The following is a 22,340-nucleotide window of genomic DNA, read 5'->3' on the forward strand; positions in this document are numbered from 1 at the left end:
ACACCAAAAACAAACAAACAAACAAACATTTGTCCTAATTGTAATAGTTTCACTTTTGTTAACATTGTTGGGTGACTTCCTTGAGTCCCCCTGGCTAAGTTTCCATATAAGTCATTGTAGCAGTTTTACAAAACTATTTTCACACAAAAATTACTTAGTCAAGTAACATCTTTCTTTCTTTTCATTTTAACTTAACATAGTATTCTACAACATCACATATGTAAATCCTAGGCCTATCTGATGTTGTTTAGTTGTTTAGTTGTGTCTGACTCTTCGTGATCCCATTGACCAGAGCACGCCAGGCACTTCTGTCTTCCACCGCCTCCCGCAGTTTGGTCAAACTCATTCTGGTAGCTTCGAGAACAATATCCAACCATCTTGTCCTCTGTCATCCCTTCTCCTTGTGCCCTCCATCTTTCCCAACATCAGGGTCTTTTACAGGGAGTCTTCTCTTCTCATGAGGTGGCCAAAATATTGGAGCCTCAGCTTCAGGATCTGTCCTTCCAGTGAGCACTCAGGGCTGATTTCCTTATCTGATACTCGCAAGTAATTCTATTTAAGTTATCTTAACATATTTAGCTAAGTAGTCTTTGAATTTCTTCCATTCGTCTTGGTACGCCTCCTCCTTCTGGTCGCGAACTCTTCCGGTCAGGTCGGCTAGCTCCCAAAAGTCCATCACCTTCATCTGCCATTCCTCCACTGTTGGTACTTCTTGTGATTTCCAATTTTTGGCCAACAAAATTCTAGTTGCAGTTGTGGAATACAAAAACAATCTGACATCTTTCTTGGGAAATTCCAAACCTGTTATTCTAAGTAGAAAGGCTTCTGGTTTCTTAATAAATGTATATTTCAACATTTTTTTCAATTCCTTATAAATCTTTTCCCAGAAGTCTTTCAGCTTGGGATCTTGTAGAAAATTCCATAGTTTAATTGTGCTAAGATGTAAGTTTGTAACCAAACAGTGGAAAGAAAATGTATCGTATTTAAGTGAGAGTCTGGATGGGAGAAAAAGTGGGTCGTGGGAAAGGGAGAGTTCACCCTCCACTTCTTAGAAACAATTAAACCAGTGTTGTGGGCAATAGCTTTGAGAGTTTTAATTAATGAGTGTTTTACTCATTTCCTTTTATTTTACTCTATTCTGTTAAAATGCTTTTAAAATTGAAACCCTTTTAATTTAGAAGTTTTAATTTACTATCACCTCCTCCTCTTAGTCTCATTAACCAAACTGCAAAATCAAACTAATAATAATGTTAATGATCATAATAATCCATGAAGTAAACTTTTGCTTCTGTATTCAGCATTACCTCTGAAATGCAGATATGCTTATAACAAGACTGGACTGACATATAATGGCTATGCTGAAACAACTTGTGACTCCAAGAAAGATTCCTGTGTTGCCAGTGTTCTGCGTACAAATATAAGTAAGATTTTCCTGCCTTTTTCTCTTTTGCTGTTGGATTAGATCCAGGTTAAGATTGTTGAACTTTAAGGGTTCTACTAGCATATAGAAGTCTATGCTAGGGCAACTCAGCCATGAAAAAAGTGAGTTGAGGAAGCTGTAGCACTTCAGCTATAGATGAATTAGAACTCCCATCAGCCTCAGTTAGCCTGGCCACCAGTCAGGGATGATGGGAGATGTAGTCCAACAACATCTGGGGAATCGTAGCTTTCCAATCCTGAAGTAAGCAATGGCTTGTATATGAAAATGGGGAATCTAACATCACCTGATCACAACCAGTGGCTGAATCTGCGTGCTTATCTCCAAGCTTGGAGAACTTGATTTGTATCAACCAGAAATCCCTATTGACCCAAAACAATGAACTCCAATTTAATTTTGGTTATCAAACTAGACAATAAAACTAGAATATAAACTGAATATTCCCTTTGCCATAAATGACATTGAAATTGAGAGTCCTTTCACAGATCTATAAAAAAACTAATCAAAAGCTGAGCAAATGGGATGGGAAATGGAGGGGCTTCGCACTTTCATGGCTCCCCTCCCCCTCAAGTAATTTTGAAATAACTTTCAGTGATGAAATGATTAGGAAGGAACCAACATTAAGTATTCTTGCAGTTTGCCTATTAAAAAGGGTTTCTGTTATCCAGCTTGATTCAGTATGGGCCCCTCCATCTGAAGAACCTCTTTCATACTTCAGGAATTGGTTAAGGTTGATTTGATCCCCTTGCCAGTGTGGTGTAGTGGTTAAGAGCGGTAGACTCGTGATCTGGTGAACCAGGTTCGCGTCTCCGCTCCTCCACATGCAGTTGCTGGGTGACCTTGGACCAGTCACACTTCTCAGCCCCACTCACCTCACAGAGTGTTTGTTGTGGGGGAGGAAGGGAAAGGAGAATGTTAACCGCTTTGAGACTCCTTCGGGTAGTGATAAAGCGGGATATCAAATCCAAACTCCTCCTCCTCCTCTTCTTCTTCTTGCTTGTTCCTGATTAACCCACCCCTTCTACCCTGGAGTACATGGGTGCCATTTCTGGTTTGTCTGAGGTGCCAAAATGCCTTGGGGCAATCCTGGGTGGGATGGTGGTGCTCACTTGACCATCTGTTCCAACATCACTGCTACATTTTTGGAGGGAGAGGGGCAAGTGGGCAGTAAGGTTGGTGCAATGCAAGTGTCTTGCCAAGTGTCTTTTGTTCAACAACAGGAGTTCAGTAAAGAATGTGCCGAACCTGCAAACTGTTATGACCGACTAGCAGCTAGAGTGCAGTGTATGTCAGATGTATTCTCGGATGTATAGGAGAAGGCATGAGTCCTCGTGCTAGAAATTTGATGTGAAATGAAGTTCTACATACATTCCAAATTTAAAGCATTATACAAATTAATTGCAAACATAAAAACAGAGGTTGGTCCTATGGATTAAGGAGGCAAGAGACTACTGCTTGTGGCAGAGAGCTGAACTCATAAATGCCTGCAGAAAACTATTCTGCTCCACCAGGGCTATGCAGATCATTAAGAATAGATCTTTCCACATGTTGGCTATTTGCAGATTAGTTGCGCTGCAGAAAGCATGCTGGGGAGACCACACATTACAAGGAACACAAATATAACTTTTGCTAGGTTTTAATAACAAAAACTCTTTTTACATTAATTATAATATATCAATAAGCATGACCCATCCACCAAGGTAGTGAGAGAGCTAGGTGCTACTTAACAGCACCTGCTATACTGCTTCACAGCTGTAAAACTAGGTCACGTTATTTGCTCTGGCCCTTAAAGAAATACACATCTTGTGGAACAATAATGAACCGTCAAATTTAAAGAGACCATTCAATGCCACACTGGTTAATTGATATCTATCTATTTACTTTTAATGTTGTTTTTATTGTATCTCTTATGTATTATTACTGAAAAACATTTTGATATTTTTTCCTTTTATGTTATAGCAGTGCACACGTGTTTAAACAAACAAACAAATAGCACCTCACTTTAGATTGCCAAATTTAATAATACCTTCCATATGGTTAGTTTGAAAAGGTCCTGATTCAGGCATCAAAGAAAATTGGAACCATTACAATGAATGTACCTTAGGAGCAATAGTCCTGAATATTTTCCCCAGATCTAGAGATTTCTTTCAATTTCTTTTTCATAGTAGAACTCCGAGTGCAACTTTTGAATGAATGCACGTCATCAGACAATTGTCTCTCAGGCAATTTCAGCTTCACTGCAGGGGATGGTAAATTCTTTGAGATGAAGAAGCACTGCTGCAACACGGAACTGTGTAACAATGCAACTCTCAGCCGTAAGTTTCTGTATAATTTTAAAATCCACAACATGTTAGGGTTTTGCATTGGATTTGGCCAAAGGCTGGATAGGTAGTCAATCAGCAGTACTCAGAGGACCTGAGCCTCATTCAAATGGGGTGAGACAGCCCCAGATGGCTATATGAGTTAAGCCATGCAGCACTATTAGGGCCTCTCAAGGGGTGGAGAGGCAGGCAGGATGAAGAAGCAGACATGAGGAGAAACTGTGAAGCTACTGGGCAGCTACATCTCTGCCTGAGAAGGGATGGGTTCCCTTTCCAACCAGGCTTGTCCTGAATCTGTCCCAATGTCAATCCTAAACCCAGATTGGGTCTAGATAATCTTATTTTCAAAATAATACTTGCAGGTTCCCCACGAAAGCTGTAAAGCCCTTGGGTGAATTACAATAATATAATATACATGTACAAAAAACATGTACAAAAAACAGATAAAACCATTAACATGCTCATTATACTTTTGATTTTGGCAGTTCCTGATCACAGCGTGCTGACTGAAAATGGCCTGAAGTGCCCAGCCTGCTTCTCCGAAGGAACCACAGAGTGTGAAAGTGAGAAGACCATCGACTGCCTTTGGAATGAGACCCAGTGTGTTGTTTTTAAAGGAGCTCTTCATATAGGTAACATTGCTACTCAGACAGGGGGAAAGGGCCTAGCCATTGGCTGGCTCATGCAAACTCCCTCCTGTTATACTCAGTTCCACAAGAATACATCATTTTGCTGATGTCATGATTTAGCTACATTAGTAAAGATATAGCACTTTTTATTCATTATAACACTGTGACACCAGATGGCTTGATGGAATCCTGTCTTTCGTCAATCGCATTTGCTTGTATGAAGGTTGCAATGCATTTAACTGAATTGCTTTTTTGATGTGTCTAGATCCAGCCTTAGATGAATACCTCCCAATCAACATAGTTTTGAGGAGTAATGCTGTTTGGAGACAAGACAAATTTGCCAAATCCCTCCTTTCTGAAAAGAAGTGGGTATTTGGAATGAACGGGGGAAGGGAATCTGGGTTGATTTGCCCCATAAAGGAAGAGGCAGAATCAAGGCCCTTCGAGCTGCTTCTGCCCTACATTCTTTCTTCTTATCCTTCTCCTGCCCTTTATAGCCTGGGCTTTGCAAATTTCTCTTCTAAGGGCTGAGTAAGAATTCTGAGGGGAGTTCCTGATTGGCTGTTGCAGTCCCCCCTTTTCACCTACTTCATGTTAGCTGTATTTAACATGAAACTCATAAAATAAAAGGAGGATTCTGTGGATGCTTAGATCACAGTGGGGCAATGAGGAAGGCTCAGTTGGCATCGAACCATCCTGAGAGACAATGAAGTGCACCTCCAGCTTTTTTTTGTGTGTGGCTGCATCACACTTTTGACTCATGCCAGATTCAAACACTCAAGGCTCCCACACCAGGGAAGGGAGTATTGTTTTCAAATCTTGCTGTGTGGCCACAGCATGCAGCTTTTAACATGCCCAGGAGATGGTAGGGATAGAATTCATCTCCTTTTTTTCTTTTTTCTTTTTTGCACCTGACATGCACACAAGAATTTTATTTGGTTAATCTTGTTAATTAGGCCTGTTTTCAGATCCTCTAATTTCATTATATTTTATAAATATAACCTGTTTACTAATAATCTTTGTGTCTTGAGACTCCTTTGGGTATGATGGCAATTCTGAATTACATATGAGTGTTTTTTTTTACCTTAACTTCTGATGTTGAAAATTTTGTATATTCATGTTCCAATGAAATTATGATATTTTTCAGATTTTTTAAATATACATATTTTAAAACTAACTAATTAAAATTCTCATTCACTGTCACAGGCAGAATCTTCTAGTCCCTGGGTAAAGGACTTATGTCAATATTTGTTTTCTTTTCCCTCAGCTTTTGCTAGGCTCCGCCGTTTCACGTTCCAAGGTTGTGGAACAACAGATTTTTGTGCCATCCCGGAAAACAGAAGAACACTTGGATCTGGGGAATTTGGCCTTTTTATTACCCAAAAAAGATGTTATACTGCTTCAGGAATATCACACCAGCCTGAACATGAAGGGGAAATAGGACAGTGTAGACCTCCTCCTTGTGTATTGCAAAATCCATGGCAATGAGGGGGAATTGGAGGCCTAGTGGTAAAATCCAGGGCTTAGGATTTGTGGATCTTTCTTTTTTGCTTTTGGTGGAGGTAAACGGAAGCAAGGGGCAATGAAAAATGGGTCAAAATGTGGGGGTTGTAGATTCTAACTACAAAGAACCCTGTAGTGTATCATTAACAAATAGTTAAGTTTTCGTTATGATCATTACAAGACAAAATAAATGGTTATGGGAAATAAAAATTTGGTTCTTAGTTCTGTTTCAGATACAAATGCAATTATTATTTATTGGTTTAGCTGAAGCAATTACAAAATCAAAAATACATAAAACAGGATAAAAGCAGAATTATTTTTTCTCCTTATAACCGTCACTGTAAAGGCAGAACAGACCACTTTTTCAGAGGTGTATGGGCACTTGTCCCTTAATAAAAAGTTTTATCATATACCCAATCCATCTCTCATTTGGGAGGTTTAAATATTTGAACAAAACTTCTCTTAAGTCCTCATAGATGGGACAAGCCAGCAAATAGTTGGGTAAATATTTCAGAACCTTATCTCCATGTAGGCAAACTTTTTCTACAAAGGGAATCCGGTGATAGCATCCTTCAACTATGACAGACTTCAGACACTGGAGTCACAGCTGTAAATGCTTTTCCCCATTTGGTGTTTGTGATGCTGGTTACATAGTGATGGGGTTGAATGTGTAGTTTGGCATATCAAGATGCAGGATGGTCCCACCCATGAAGCAAGGTGTGGTGACCATCTTAGGTGGCTGGATTGATAGGGGTCGTTAGGAACATGGCCCCCCAGAGAACAGCAGGAGAGTCAGCCTCAGAAATTGAGCTGAGCTAGCAAAGGGTTAACTCTGCAGATGCAAGCTGTCTGTTTGAGTTTAGAGAGGACAGCCCACCCCTCCTTCCCAGAGAATTATCTGCTTGTTCTCAAGAGGAAGAGAGGAAGTGTTGGAAGCCAGGCAACCATCAGATAAGCCAGAGTCTGAGGCGGTGTCTTCTGGGGAAGAAAGGTAAAAAAGGTAAAGGACCCCTGGACGATTAAGCAACTATGGGGTTGTGGCGCTCATCTCGCTTTCAGGCCATGGGAGTCAGCGCTTCTCCAAAAATAGCTTTCTGGGTCATGTGGCCAGCATGACTAAACCGCTTCTGGTGCAACGGGACACTGTAGCAGAAACCAGAGCACACGGAAATGCCATTTACCTTCCCACCACAGCAGAACCTATTTATCTACTTGCACTGGTGTGCTTTTGAACTGCTAGGTTGGCAGGAGCTAGGACAGAGCAACAGGAGCTCACCCCGTGATCGGCAAGCCCAAGAGGCTCAGTGTTTTAGACCACAGCGCCACCCGCATCCCTCTGGGGAAGAGACAGGCCAGCCATTCAGTCCCTGAATGAGGAGAGTGGAGAAGCTTTAAGAGCAATGGAAGGGAAGAAGAAGAAAGGCGGGATTTTGGCGTTCATGGATACGATGTTCCAAGACCCCCAGAAGCAGACTGCCGCTTCCAGGCAATTGCTTAATTTGAGGCAGGGGAGTAGAACAGTGATGCAATTTTAGGCGGAGTTCAATATGTGGTGGCAACAGCTGGAGTGGGGGGAGAAGCCCCTCGTGGCGTTGTATCGAGCCGGGCTTAATGGGGACTTACTGGATGAGCTGGCCAGGATGTGCACTCTCCTCGTTAGAGAGCATGGTACAGGCTTGTCTCTGCAACTAGATCACCACGCTATGGAATGAAGGATCAGAAGGAGAGGGCCAGGCAGGCATCCATTAAAGATGGCTGGCATTCCTGACATTTCAGTGCGAAGGTTTGGCAGTGTGCCCAGAGACGAACTGGGGGAGGCAGGCCCCAGACTTCACTGGCAGAGCGAGAGAGAAAAAGAAGAAAGAGGCTGTGCTTTGTCTGTGGCACGCCATACTCTGGATGTGTTTTTCTTGTAAACAAACTTACATAAAACTGACAGAGAGTCCTTGCCGCTTATGAGGCTGCATGCCTGCCAGAGATCATTATAGGGGCAGCAGATCTGGCCTGCAAGGAATTCCTTGCCCATTGCTGCTGCCACAGTGGCAGCAACAGCTGCACTCCTTAGAAACCAGATTTACACCTCCTCTCCCAAATCAGGTCACCTCTTCAGTGGGCTCTTGGAAAATTAGGAGGTGCTGCTAGTCTCCTCCATTCCTTGTTTCCTGTGGATATATATATATATATATATCTTTATAGAGGTCCGAAAACCCATAGAACAACTTCAGAACAAAATACAGTAAAGATAGCCAACCACAAAAGATAGAGAGAAACTGAGGCGGTCATTTTGTTTTGCCTCCAGCTTGATGATCTTTGTTTCTTTTGACCAACTAAAACTCTTTGAACACAACAGGGCTAGACTGTGCTCTGCATACCCCTTGAGATTCATCTGCAGCAACAGAGGGGTCAAGTTTCCAGTGGATGCAAGCAATTTCATCAATGTTTTTTGCAAACATGGTAATGTTAGGGTCTATAAAAGAGAACAGCATAAAAGTAGGAAAGAGAGGAGAAAAGAAAGGGGGAAATAAGAGAAAAAGGAAAGGAAAGGAAAAGAGGAAGGAAGGAGAGGGGAAAGAGAAATATGGGGAAGAGAGTAAAGTGTGTTTGTTTAAAATGTAGATGAAAGCTATTCAGAAGGCAGATCACTGAAGACAGGTCACTTTTCATTCCTGTAGCTTATGAAAAGGACCCATCATTCTAAGAGCTTGTTCTCTTGTTGGCTTCTGATTTCTGTTCAAGAAAAGGCCAAACTCCCAGAATATTAGGATTGCCCTCTTGCTAGCCATTCTTCCCTTCAGGTCCAGGAGACACCTGTGGTTACAAAGGACATCTGGGTGACCCAGAATGCAGGAGCTGTTGCCCGATGTCTCCAGCAAAATATATCACCCAGGATGCACAAAGAGATCTGAGATTCTGGTTTGAATCAACACTGTATCCAAATAAGCACGAAAAGTACAAAGTACATATTTATTAAATAATAATAATAATAACAACTGTGAAGTAAGAACCCTGTTACCATATAGGAATAAAAGATCATAGAAGAAGGTCACTTAAGAATTCGGGAACACTTGGGAAAATACCTCCACAGAAAACAACAAATCTGACTTAATTTAAGCTAGTGTATTTTAACACCACTTTCTGACCCTCAAAGAGATGTGGCAACCATCAGTGAGTACACATCCCTTTCCGGGGCACATCAAAATGGTCAAAAGCCTGGAAACGATGCCCTATGAGGAACGGCTAAGGGAGCTAGGCATGTTTAGCCTGGAGAAGAGGAGGTTAAGGGGTGATATGATAGCCATGTTCAAATATATAAAAGGATGTCGCATAGAGGAGGGAGAAAGGTTGGTTTCTGCTGCTCCAGAGAAGCGGACACGGAGCAATGGATCCAAACTACAAGAAAGAAGATTCCACCTAAACATTAGGAAGAACTTCCTGACAGTAAGAGCTGTTCGACAGTGGAATTTGCTGCCAAGGAGTGTGGTGGAATCTTTGGAGGTGTTTAAGCAGAGGCTTGACAACCATATGTCAGGAGTGCTCTGATGGTGTTTCCTGCTTGGCAGGGGGTTGGACTTGATGGCCCTTGTGGTCTCTTCCAACTCTATGATTCTATGATTCTATGATCTTCCACTGTGATATGCAACAACTGGTATTAATAGGCTTAATGGCTCTCATACTGAAGGGAAGGTAGCCATCATGACTGCATAAAAAAGAACTTACTGATAAGCTACAAAACCTCCAGTGCAAACTTGAATGACCCCATGGATACAAGCAGGTTCCAGGTTCTCCTGATTTCTGGGAAGAGCTTGTGTGGGACATGCTAATTTTTGATTACTTTGTGCCTCATTAGGAGTAGGTTGTTTCGAGTTCAGTTTTATCATAAAGCCCGAGAGACAAACATATTCATTTAAAGTACCTGTTCACTGACAATGTAGGTGTGGTTGGACTGGAAGAGGCATCTGGCTGACTCCCACAGAGTTCCTTAGAAAGATTGCATCCAATATGAAAGAAGAGCTTTGTGTTACAATATAGAAATATAGGATTTATGGGAAAGCATGAACTCTCTATTTCCATAGCTTCCTGCTCCTCACTGGAACAGTCCTTCCTAGTTGGTACATTTCCTTGGCCCATAAATCTGTCCAAGTCAACTCTTTCTTCTTCCATAGGTCACCTGCTGGTTCATTACTCCTTGGCTTTTGATCACTCTGCCATTATGAGGGCTTTTCTGAGTACAGTGGTACCTCGCAAGACGAAAAGAATCCGTTCCGCGAGTCTCTTCGTCTTGCGGTTTTTTCGTCTTGCGAAGCAAGCCCATTAGCGGATTAGCGCTATTAGCGGCTTAGTGGGCTTAGCGGATCAGCTGATAAGCGGCTTAGCGGATCAGCTGTTAAGTGGCTTAGCGGCTTGGGAAAAAGGGGGGGGGGATGAAAAAAACCCCGCAGGAACTCGCAAGACATTTTCATCTTGCGAAGCAAGCCCATAGCAAATTCGTTTTGCGAAGCACCTCCAAAACGGAAAACCCTTTCGTCGAGCGGGTTTTCCGTCTTGCGAGGCATTCATCTTGCGGGGCACCACTGTATATATTTCTTCTTTGCACATTTGGTTTAGACTACTGCCTAGGCTAAACAATGCAGAGGTGTGGGAACAGTGCAAGGGTTGGGCAAGCCCCTTTTTTCTGGTCTGAAAAAAGCAGTAAAAGGAGGCATTTGTACAGCTTCTGGAAGAAGGTGTGAGGATTCTGACAGGGTCCTAAGTACTACCCCCTTCTTCCCAAAGCCAGAGCTGGACAATAAAGAAGGCTGATCGCTGGAGAATTGATGCTTTTGAATTATGGTGCTGGAGGAAGATAGATAGATAGATAGATAGATAGTTTATTACGGCCATAGGCCCATATTCAATACATCATACAGCAACACAGGTATAACAAGATAAAATTAATAAATTAAATTACGTTAAAATCAAGTACATCTCAGACCATAAATTTCTAAATTCCATTAAAATAAAAACAATATAGCGCTTAAAATATCAAATTATCAGTATAAATCAGTATTATTTAGACAAAATCAATAATCAATAGTCATAGAGTAATCCATTTTTCATTTTATAGGCTAATACTGTTATCAGAAATCTGGCAATAGAAAGGGATCTACTCGGATCAGAATCTTGCAATAAATGCATTAGCTGTGTTTCCAAAGAGTCACCTGAGATTTCCAATAATAAAGGGGACAAAAATCTGATCCGAGAAACTGAATGTAGTGGACAACAGAATAGTATATGTTGTAAAGATTCTATAGATCTATTATCACATACACACACCGCTGAGATCCGACCATTGGAGAATCTATTAATCAGGACATTGGAAGGAAAGGCGTTAAATCTTGCCTTAATAAAGGCATATCTACAGACAAAGAAGTCAAATAAGATGGTATCTGCTGTGAGGGCACTATGCCAAAATTTAATGGTGAGCAAGTGCCACTGCCTAAAATGATGTTTTGTTGTAAGTCAATCTCCTCAAGTTTTTGAGTGAGGTTTTTTTTTGCTGTGGCTAGGTCCAATTCCAATAATTCTGATGGAGACAATCCATAGGTCACTACTTTAGAATGGATCTCTTTTGCCCCTAGGACGGGAAAATTATCTCTCCAGAGGCATTGGATCAAATACAGATTCGGGAGCCTATGCCTTAAGGACAACCAGTAGCAAAGCCTGCGCCTCCAAAGAGTATTTTCTAAAGATGTAGTTTTTAATTCTAAGCGAATAGCTGCATTACTAACGCACTGAGGAAGTTTTAGCAGTCATCTTAGAAATTGATTTTGAATTACCTCCAAGGGCATCAAGTTTACTGCGGTCCCCCATAAAGGAACAGCATATGCCAATGTTGCAATTACTTTAGCCTTGAATACTTTCAGGGCAGATGGAACATGAAGAGCCCCGTCCGAAAAGAAAAAGCGCAAAAGCGCAAAGGATAGGGCTTTGGCCTTGTTTAAGATATGTGCAATATGGGCCTTCCAACCCAGATTGTATTGGAGAAAAACTCCCAGGTATTGAAATTTATAGACCTGTTCAATAGGTTTTCCATCTAATTGCCACTTATAGGATTTCCGACTTTCTGAGAAGATTAGTACTTTTGATTTAGATTGATTTATAGTGAGTGAATTTGTTTTACAATATGAAACAAAGAATTTTAGTGCTCTCCTGAGGCCAATTCTTGAGAAGGATAAGATCACAGCATCATCAGCATAGAGTAATAGTGGGCAGCGATAGTTTGCGAGGTGGGGGGCATGGGTGATTTCCTGGGATTCAGCCAATGGTATCCTCATGTCACTAATGAATAAATTGAAAAGAAAAGGAGCTAGAATACATCCTTGCCGGACTCCTCTGTTGATGGGCACAGAGTTAGTGAGGTCGCCGGCTGGGGTTATTCTCACCCTAGCAGCCGACCCCTCATGCAGCTGGATTATTAACCATAAAAGTCTTCTATCAATTCCCCATCGGGCCAACTTTTCCCAGAGTAACCTTCTGGGGATGCTGTCGAATGCCGCCTCAAGGTCGATAAAAGCCGCACAGAGTTTGGCCTCGGTTTGAAGAGGAGTATTTCCGGGCTAGATGGTGCAGGACTAAAACATGGTCTGTAGTTGACTGGTTCAGTCTGAATCCTGCTTGCTCGGGGCCTATCAGTTTCTTTTCTTCAGCCCAGTGGGTAAGTCTATTCAGCAGAAAACGTGCTGTCAGGGGTTCAGGAGCAGAGGCACAGGAGAGGGAGGAAATGGAGAGCGAAGGGGAGGAGTCCGAAGGAAATGTCAGCGATGACAGCGATCCGAGGTCTCTGAGTCTGTTCAGTGAATCAGAGGATTCACAAAAAGGGGCTCCCATGGTCAGGGCAAGGGGAGTACCCAGGGGGGCACGTCAGGGAGAAGGGGCCAGAGGGGACTCAGAGAGCAGCAGCTGGAAATCTGGACCAGCGTCCACACCAGAGGGAAGTAGGGGGGAGGAGTCCCAGGCATCGGGATCAGGCGGCGCGCTACCAGCGGGAGAACATGAGGCAGGATTGACCACGCCTTCGTCAGGGAGCGAGGAAACGGTCAAGAGGAAGGTTAAACGCGCGCGCGCGCCAAGTTCAAATGTACAGGAAGGCGGCACAGTTGGCAGCCCGGGTAGGGAGCCAAGTCCTAAAGCCCGCCGGAGAGAGCGGGAGGAGTCAGGAGGGTCAACGTCTGCGTCAGAGGAGTCCAGGAGGGAGGAGACCCCGGGGGGCAGCAGGACCCAGAGGAGAAAGGAGAGAAGGGAGAGGTGGAGTAAGATTAGAGTCTTAAACTGGTGTACAGGGGGCGGAGACTCAGACGGAGCTTCGCCGGTCTAGACTCTAGACGTAGAGCTGGGACGCTGAGGCTTGGAAATGGAAACTATTCTTCAATAAAGACTTTGATACTTTACTACCGGCTAGCGTTGGTCCTTTGTGAGCTGGGACCAGGAGCCAGCTCTGACACGTGCGTATATCTTTCCAACTATTGACAATAAACTAATATTCCTGTAATTCTCCCGATTGTCTGGGGAGCCTTTTTTATATATTGGAATTATAATAGCGTCCTTCCATATTTTTGGTACTCTTCCAGTTGCATTAATAGCATCGAAAGTAACAGCCAGGATTTTTGCCCACCAGTCAGAATGTAGTTTTATAGCTTCCGCCGGAACCAAATCTGGCCCAGGGGCTTTGCCGATTTTAAGTTTAGAGATTAAATTCAAGATTTCATCGGGGTCAATAGGAGGCCAGATGTGGAGATGGTCAAATACATCATCAAGGGCATTGGTATTGGAATCTGGTGACGCAAAATAATTCCTTAAAAAGGATTCCCAGACCAGGGCAGGAATTATTGTTAAGGGATATCTCCATGATCTTCTATTAACCAATTGCCAAAATGGCAGTGAGGTACCTGTACCAGAGGCGACTATTAGCGCCTGCCAGCGATTTTGTTGCCACTCTTGCTTAGCCATTCTCTGGGCTTGCTTATATGCTGTTTTTGCTTGTTGGTATTTCCTAGGTAATACTAAGGCGCCAGAAGATTTATATTCATTGTAAATGGCACAGAGATGTCGTCTAGCTTGTTTGCATTTTAAGTTAAACCAGGGGGCACCGGTCTTAAAATGGGCCCGATTTACTTGGATGGCTGGTACTGTAAAGAAGGACATAAGATCTTCTGTAAGCAAAGAGAATGAATTAATGATTTGTTCATGCCCGTACAGATCTGAATCTAAAACAACATGAGTTTGAATTTTCTCGTTGGAAGAATTCCATATATTTTTGGTCTTGAGTTACTGACCATTTTATTGCTCTCACTTGTTCTGCAGTATTAATTCCCATATATATGGGGTGTCTAGACTTGATGGGCTGCCAGTCAAGGGAAAGCTTGGCACTCAAGGGGAGATGGTCGCTCATTTGGATGTTTTCTATTTTAAAATAAGAAAATTTTGGGAATAAATCTCTGGAAACAATAAAATAATCGAGAACACTATTTGTAAGTGTGCTCAAATGAGTAAACTCACCCGGAATATCCGGGGGACAATTTCCATTTAAAATTATCAAATTCAGATGTAAAATCAGCTGATAAAGAAGGGTTCCCGCTTCGTTAACCCTATTATCTTTTGATTTTCTCTGTATATGGGGGGAGAAATCCAAGTTCTGGTGATCAGGTATGACCCACTATTTGGCCTTGCCTAGCGCTTCCCAGTTTGCAGCTGTACGAGCATTAAAATCACCTCCCATGACTGCTGAAATGTTTGGGAACTTAGTATAACAGTGAGTTAGGTGTTCTTCAAGTGTCTCCCATTTGGAATGGAGATCCACTACCTGCCCCCCAGGGGGGAAATAAACATTTGTTACCAGTAATTGAAATTTCCCTCCTGAAATCAATCCTGTAATCGCGTAAGGAGAGGAAGATTTGACAAGTGTAAGTTTTGCTTGCAGTTTGAGGGAAATGGCTATTACCAAACCTCCCCTAGGGCATCCACCTTTAAGAGAGGGGCTAGCTGGAAGCAAAATGGTATCGTATCCATTTATGTCAATCACCTCCTCTTCCCAAGTTTCTTGTAGGAGAATTACTTGGAATAAATTAACAAATTTTAAGAAGTCTGGATCAGATTTCTTCCCCCTCCATCCCGCAATATTCCAGCATAAAAATGACATCGAAGGGTGGCTGGGTTGGTCGTTAGGTAATTAGGTCATATGGGAATGGGATTCTAACTTTGAGGGAGTTTCAGCTTCAAAAAAAATCAGTAATTTTCCTTTGAGAAGGTGGCAATCGTGCTATACATCCCAACTGTTTAGATTTATTGGGGTGGTTTGGCTGTTAAGTCGTGCCACTCGTCTCGCTAAAGGCAGATGTTTGGCCTAAGATAGTCGACTTTTCAGAGCCAGATGGTAGAATTAGGTGGTATTACTTAGAGAGAGCGAAATTAAGTCAACAGGTATCGTGTCACTAGTTGAGTGATCATTAGTTGTTTGAATAATTTTGTTAATACGACCTGTCGGGTCTTCAACCAGATCATTCTTCGGGGCTAAAAGTAAAGTGGAGTCGTCTCTCATTTGTTGTTCTGGTTCAGCTGATTCTATTACCGGTTCGATGGTATCTATGGATTTATTCAACTTGCACACGTTAGAAGCGAGTGGGTTGATAAAATTACAAGTAAGTGGACCCATATGGGGCACTTTACATGGAGAGCCTAATTCAGATTCGTTGAGTTCCCTCATTTTGTCCCAGGCAGATGTTGTAATCATATTTGCCTCAGAGATGGGGTGCATGATAGATGGGTCTGGTGATGGGATTTCCGTCTCCAGAGTATGGAGGAGTGGATTCATCTCAGCAACAACCAGTTGGCTGGTAGGGGTGGGTGCCTTCCCAACCCACAGGTCCAATTCTTGGTGGTATAAGCATGGGACAGAATCTGGACCACAGTCTCTATCAAGCATATTTTGTTTAGGTAATCTCAGCTGTTCCTCCGTCACTTTTGTCAGGCAGAAGTAAAGGGTATTAATTTTATGGAGTATTTCTTTCTGAACTTCTTGCGGAAGGATGCTATAGGAGTGGAGTAAGTTATTATCAAAGCTATCTAGGTCGATTCCCTGATTCTCCGCATACCTGGGCCCAAGGAAGTCCAAACTTTGAGAGTCCTTGGCAACCAGACCAGTAGGATGTTTGGAGATGTCCTCCGCAGAGTTTATATCAATTAGAACGTGTTGATCAATCTCATGTTGAGTTTTTGGCAAATTTACAATATGGGGGATAAGTGGAATTGGAGGTGCTTCATTCTTAAAGTACCTTGAGATTCTTATACCACTCGTCTCCAGATGTTCTCTACATTTGTACACTAGTTTTGCCAGTTTCCCCTCATAGAATGAGACCATCGCTCTGGCAAGGAGTCCATTAAAGTATAGATATTCCACTTGGGCCAAATCAGTAGGGTTGATAAGTATACCCAGCATATAGATCTTTAAAAGGTTCAATAGATGGACTTTACGCTCTTCTTGTGACAGAAGTCCTGGGGGTTTAGGATAATTTGATAAAACAAGTTTGTTTCGGTACAGCACCAGATTCCAGTTTTTATTTGTTAGATTTGTCAGATTTCTCTTCTTGGAGGGATTGGTTTCATCTACAGATAGAATGTGAGACCATGGATCTTGGATCAAAATGTCTTGCTTGGAGTTAGGTGTTAAGGATTCCAAACAATCCATCGTCGCGTCAGGGCAAGGGTTCATAGAATGTTCTTGCTTAGAAGATTTCCTGGTTAGAAGTTTCTCAGTGTTCCCACTGGTCTCGGTTATTGGGATACCCTTGAGAAGATTAAAAAGCTTTTTAAAATCCATTTTTTTGTAACACACTGCCTTAACATTTTTAACATTTCTGCTCTTTTTTACCCTTAAGGGTCTCCTTTTCAAGGCAGTAGTCCTACCAGATCTCTTGGCTTTCCTTGGTGATCTGTTTTTGTAGGTGGTAGGAAGGGAGTTGTTATTACTTTCCACTTCTACAGTCACCCCGCTGGATTCCCTACAGAGAGTTTTGTAAGTGTCCATCATTATAGTGAGGATTTTTGTACAGGTGGCCAGGTGAGATTTTATATTTTCGATATCCTCAGTTAAAAGCACAAGCCATTTGATAACTGATAAGTCCTCGTCCTCATTTGTCTCAAGTTGGGAGCAGGAGTCTCTTGATGTTTTAGGATTTCCCGGAGACATCTCTGCAATTTGTTTTAACATTAGTTCTTCCACTTCTCGGACTCGGGATGGTTCAGGAGAAGCTTGGGATTTAAGTCTCTGTTTTGGGAGTACTTCGGTGGCTGTGCCAATTATGTTTGGATTTACTTTGGGCTTTATTGGTCCTTTGTTGTGGCATTCTTCTACACAATCCCCTCTCTGCACAGCCGGCCCTTCAGTGCAGGAGGGAGGAGTTTCAGTTTCCTGCTGATTCTCACTCGGCTTGACTTTACCCTTATTCTTAAAGGGCCGAGAGCTTTTTATTTGAGCTCCCTTTAGGGTTGCTCTTTAGAGAGAGGTCTTAGATCACTCCGATAAAAGCCTAGTGTTCTACAGCCACTCCTGGTCGTCACCATTATTTATCTTGTAAAGGACAAGTTAGTAAAAATCTCACCTCGGTTCATTGGCTCCGTCGGGTGTTGCAGGAGGGTTCTCCGCGGGACTACTTCCAAGGTAAGCAGGTCTTCAAAGCACCTAACTCCGGTGCTTTGTGAAATAATGAGTGAGATTCTAAGAGAATTCTAAGAGGAGGAGGAAGAAAACCAGATTCCTTCAGTTTCAGAAGCTCCTTGTTTCTCGGTGTTCTCCGTCAGTAAAGCCTTTTGTCCCTCTCTTCAGCGAGGCATTTAGAGAACCAGCAGTTTATCAGCGTCGTCAATAAAACAATAAAACGTTAGCTAAGAAAAACAGGGGCAGTGGTGAGGTGATAAGGCAGCCAATAAATCATTAAAACTGTAAAATTTAGGGTCCGAGAAGGCTAAAAAACTACTTAAAATCTTAATTAAAAGCAGGCGAACCTGACTATGCTGCTATCTCCGTCGCCATCTTGCCTCCTCCCCCAAAGAAAGTCTGGTGCTGGAGGAAATTCTTGAGAGTCCCATGAACTGCAAGAAGATCAAACCTATCCATTCTTAAGGAAATCAGCCCTGAGCGCTCACTGGAAGGACAGATCGTGAAGCTGAGGCTCCAATACTTTGGCTACCGCGTGAGAAGAGAAGGCTGCCTGGAAAAGACCCTGATGTTGGGAAAGATGGAGAGCACAAGGAGAAGGGGACGACAAAGGACGAGCTGGTTGGATAGTGTTCTCGAAGCTAGCAGCATATGTTTGACCAAACTGCAGGAGGCAGTGGAAGACAAGAGTGCCTGGCGTGCTCTGGTCCATGGGGTCACGAAGAGTTGGACACGACTAAACAATTAAACAACAATAACAAGTAGTCCTAACATAAATCATGACGCAAAGCGAAGGGCACCCCAAGATAGACAGCTTAGTGCAGAATGTCCTCTGTGCCTTCTGTGCTGTGTGTGACTAAAATGTACCTTGGGTGGTGGGAAATGAGGGTATTGCTCTGTCCCTCAGCAGTTAAACATAAGGTGAACATGCTGGATCAGGGCAATCACCCCTCAAGTCCAGCATCTCAACAGATCCCTGTGGGAACCCTGCAAGCTGGACTTGACTTCGACTGCGACAATATTCTGTCCATCAGCAATTCCCAGGTACCAAGTATTCAGAGGCAAACTTCCTTTGACAGTAGAGGTAGAACATAGCCATTGTGGGTAACTTTGCCCTGCCTGAATTTCTCTAATCCTCTTTTTAAGTCATTTAAATTGGTGGCCATCAATGCCTCCTGTTAGGGTTGCCATATCTTGAAGAGCAAAAAAGAGCACAGCCAGGTTCTTCTTATCCTTTGAAAATGGTAGATGGGATTTCAAGTGGGTATAAATAACTAGCAGGGGTAAATTCAAAACAATGTGGCTTAGAACAGTCATCACCAAACTGAACAGCTTAGTCAAAGTATCTCTCCCTGTCCTGACATCTGACACAATTAGACCAAGGAGGGGCAAAATTCTGTAAAATGATTTAATTAGCTCTCAGTAATGATCTTGGAGTCATTGTATTCTATTCAGTGCCTACCAGTGTGTCCCTGACACCTTTCAACAGCCCTGAGGTATGTCTAGTTTTGCCAGCTGGGCAAAGTGCAGTATCTGAGCAGTATCTTAGAATCATAGAATCATAGAATCATAGAATCATAGAATCATAGAGTTGGAAGAGACCACAAGGGTCATCGAGTCCAACCCCCTGCCAAGCAGGAAACACCATCAGAGCACTCCTGACATATGGTTGTCAAGCCTCTGCTTAAAGACCTCCAAAGAAGGAGACTCCACCACACTCCTTGGCAGCAAATTCCACTGTCGAACAGCTCTTACTGTCAGGAAGTTCTTCCTAATGTTTAGGTGGAATCTTCTTTCTTGTAGTTTGTATCCATTGCTCCGTGTCCGCTTCTCTGGAGCAGCAGAAAACAACCTTTCTCCCTCCTCTATGTGACATCCTTTTATATATTTGAACATGGCTATCATATCACCCCTTAACCTCCTCTTCTCCAGGCTAAACATGCCCAGCTCCCTTAGCCGATCCTCATAAGGCATTGTTTCCAGGCCTTTGACCATTTTGGTTGCCCTCCTCTGTACACGTTCTAGTTTGTCAGTGTCCTTCTTGAACTGTGGTGCCCAGAACTGGACACAGTACTCCAGGTGAGGTCTGACCAGAGCAGAATACAGTGGCACTATAACTTCCCTTGATCTAGATGCTATACTCCTATTGATGCAGCCCAGAATTGCATTGGCTTTTTTAGCTGCCGCGTCGCACTGTTGGCTCATGTCAAGTTTGTGGTCAACCAAGACTCCTAGATCCTTTTCACATGTACTGCTCTCAAGCCAGGTGTCACCCATCTTGTATTTGTGCCTCTCATTTTTTTTGCCCAAGTGCAATACTTTACATTTCTCCCTGTTAAAATTCATCTTGTTTGTTTTGGCCCAGTTCTCTAATCTGTCAAGGTCGTTTTGAAGTGTGATCCTGTCTTCTGGGGTGTTAGCCACCCCTCCCAGTTTGGTGTCATCTGCAAATTTGATCAGGATGCCCTTGAGTCCATCATCCAAGTCGTTGATAAAGATGTTGAATAAGACCGGGCCCAAGACAGAACCCTGTGGCACCCCACTAGCCACTCTTCTCCAGGATGAAGAGGAACCATTGATGAGCACCCTTTGGGTCCGGTCAGTCAGCCAGTTACAAATCCACTGAGTGGTAGCATAGTCAAGACCGCATTTTACCAGCTTCTTTACAAGAATATCATGGGGCACCTTGTCAAATGCCTTGCTGAAATCAAGGTAGACTACATCCACTGCGTTCCCTTCATCTACCAGGCTTGTAATTCTGTCAAAAAATGAGATCAGGTTAGTCTGACATGACTTATTTTTCAGAAATCCATGCTGACTATTGGTGATCACAGCATTCCTTTCTAGGTGCTCACAGATTGTTTGCTTAATGATCTGCTCCAGAATCTTCCCTGGTATTGATGTTAGACTGACTGGGCGGTAATTATTTGGGTCCTCTCTTTTCCCCTTTTTGAAAATAGGGACAACATTTGCCCTCCTCCAGTCTGCAGGGACTTCGCCTGTTCTCCAGGAATTCTCAAAGATGACTGCCAGTGATTCTGAGATCACATCTGCCAGTTCTTTTAATACTCTTGGATGCAGTTCATCTGGCCCTGGAGACTTGAATACATCTAAACTAGCCAAGTATTCTTGTACTATCTCCTTAGTTATTCTGGGCTGTGTTTCCTCTGCTGAATCATTTCCTCCAAATTCTTCAGGTCGGGCATTGTTTTCTTTATCGGAGAAGACTGAGGCAAAGAAGGCATTGAGGAGTTCAGCCCTTTCTGTGTCCCCTGTTTGCATTTCTCCATCTTCTCCTCTGAGTGACCCCACTGTTTCTTTGTTCTTCCTTTTGCTACGAACATACCCATAAAAGCCTTTTTTGTTGCTTTTAACCTCTCTAGCAAGCCTGAGTTCATTCTGTGCTTTAGCTTTTCTGACTTTGTGTCTACACGTGCTGGCTATTTGTTTGAATTCCTCTTTGGTGGTTTCCCCCCTTTTCCATTTTTTGTACACATCCTTTTTTAATCTTAACTCAGTTAAAAGTTCTTTAGATAGCCACCCTGGCTTCTTTAGGCACCTTCCATGTTTCCGTCTCATTGGTATTGCCTGAAGTTGTGCTTTTACTATCTCCCTCTTAACAAACTCCCAGCCATCATGAACTCCCTTTCCTTTTAGTATTACTGTCCATGGGATCTCACCCAGCACTTCCCTAAGTTTTATGAAGTCGGCTTTCTTAAAGTCAAGAAATTGAGTCCTAGTATGCTTGGCTGCTCCTTTCCGTTGTATAGTAAACTTCAGAAGAGCATGATCACTTGCGCCTAATGATCCTTCCACTTCTACCCCATTAACCAGGTCATCGACATTAGTTAGGACCAGATCTAAAATGGCTGTTCCTCTTGTTGCTTCTCCCACTTTCTGGACAATGAAGTTGTCTGCAAGGCCAGTGAGGAATCTGTTTGACCTTATGCTCTTGGCTGAGTTTGACATCCAACAAATATCTGGGTAATTGAAGTCCCCCATTACTACATCACCAAACTGAACAGCTTAGTCAAAGTATCTCTCCCTGTCCTGACATCTGACACAATTAGACCAAGGAGGGGCAAAATTCTGTAAAATGATTTAATTAGCTCTCAGTAATGATCTTGGAGTCATTGTATTCTATTCAGTGCCTACCAGTGTGTCCCTGACACCTTTCAACAGCCCTGAGGTATGTCTAGTTTTGCCAGCTGGGCAAAGTGCAGTATCTGAGCAGTATCTTGAGGCTTTCATTGCACTTTGGTCAGTGGCCTGGAAGATTGTACATTGTTCTTTCCAGTTTGGTAAGACCCTACATTAAGTAAAAGCAAAGACAGAGGCACTGGCTCAGAATATACCTTTATCCATCAAGGAGCCATCAACTTCCCATAGACCTTTGATGTGATAGTATTAGCAGATTGTGCACATGTCTGTAGCAAATGAGGGCTATAGCCAGGCACTGAAGAATATGGTTTGCTGTCTCAGCCATTGTGGGAAGAGATTTCAAAACATTATTGCAAGCCATTCAAACAGTGCTTGCAGCAGAACAACTAAAGCACAAAATTAATTGTTCTAATTTAATGAGGGACACAGTCCGATGTCCTCAATTGACATTGCAGCCTTCTTGGGAAAAGTTGCTTATTTGGAGCTGTCCTTGATCCTGCAGTATCCATACCAGGGGAGTTGACACCTTCCCTGCTGCCCTGCACCAATATATGGCTCCTTTAAAATTTCTGCTTTAAAATTGCTGTGTAGATACAGCC

General features: G+C 42.8%; 1 long non-coding RNA gene across 1 annotated transcript; it reads left to right on the plus strand.

The window, feature by feature from the left end:
- Nucleotides 1–3,676: 3,676 nt before the first annotated feature.
- LOC310684901 lies at nt 3,677–6,038 on the plus strand. The gene is made up of 3 exons (XR_014514947.1): nt 3,677–3,753; nt 4,245–4,391; nt 5,656–6,038. It is a non-coding gene; the product is annotated as an uncharacterized lncRNA (long non-coding RNA).
- Nucleotides 6,039–22,340: the final 16,302 nt, after the last annotated feature.

The sequence above is a fragment of the Podarcis tiliguerta genome (genome assembly GCF_965153285.1).
Source record: "Podarcis tiliguerta genome assembly, chromosome: 8".
Taxonomy (NCBI): domain Eukaryota; kingdom Metazoa; phylum Chordata; class Lepidosauria; order Squamata; family Lacertidae; genus Podarcis; species Podarcis tiliguerta.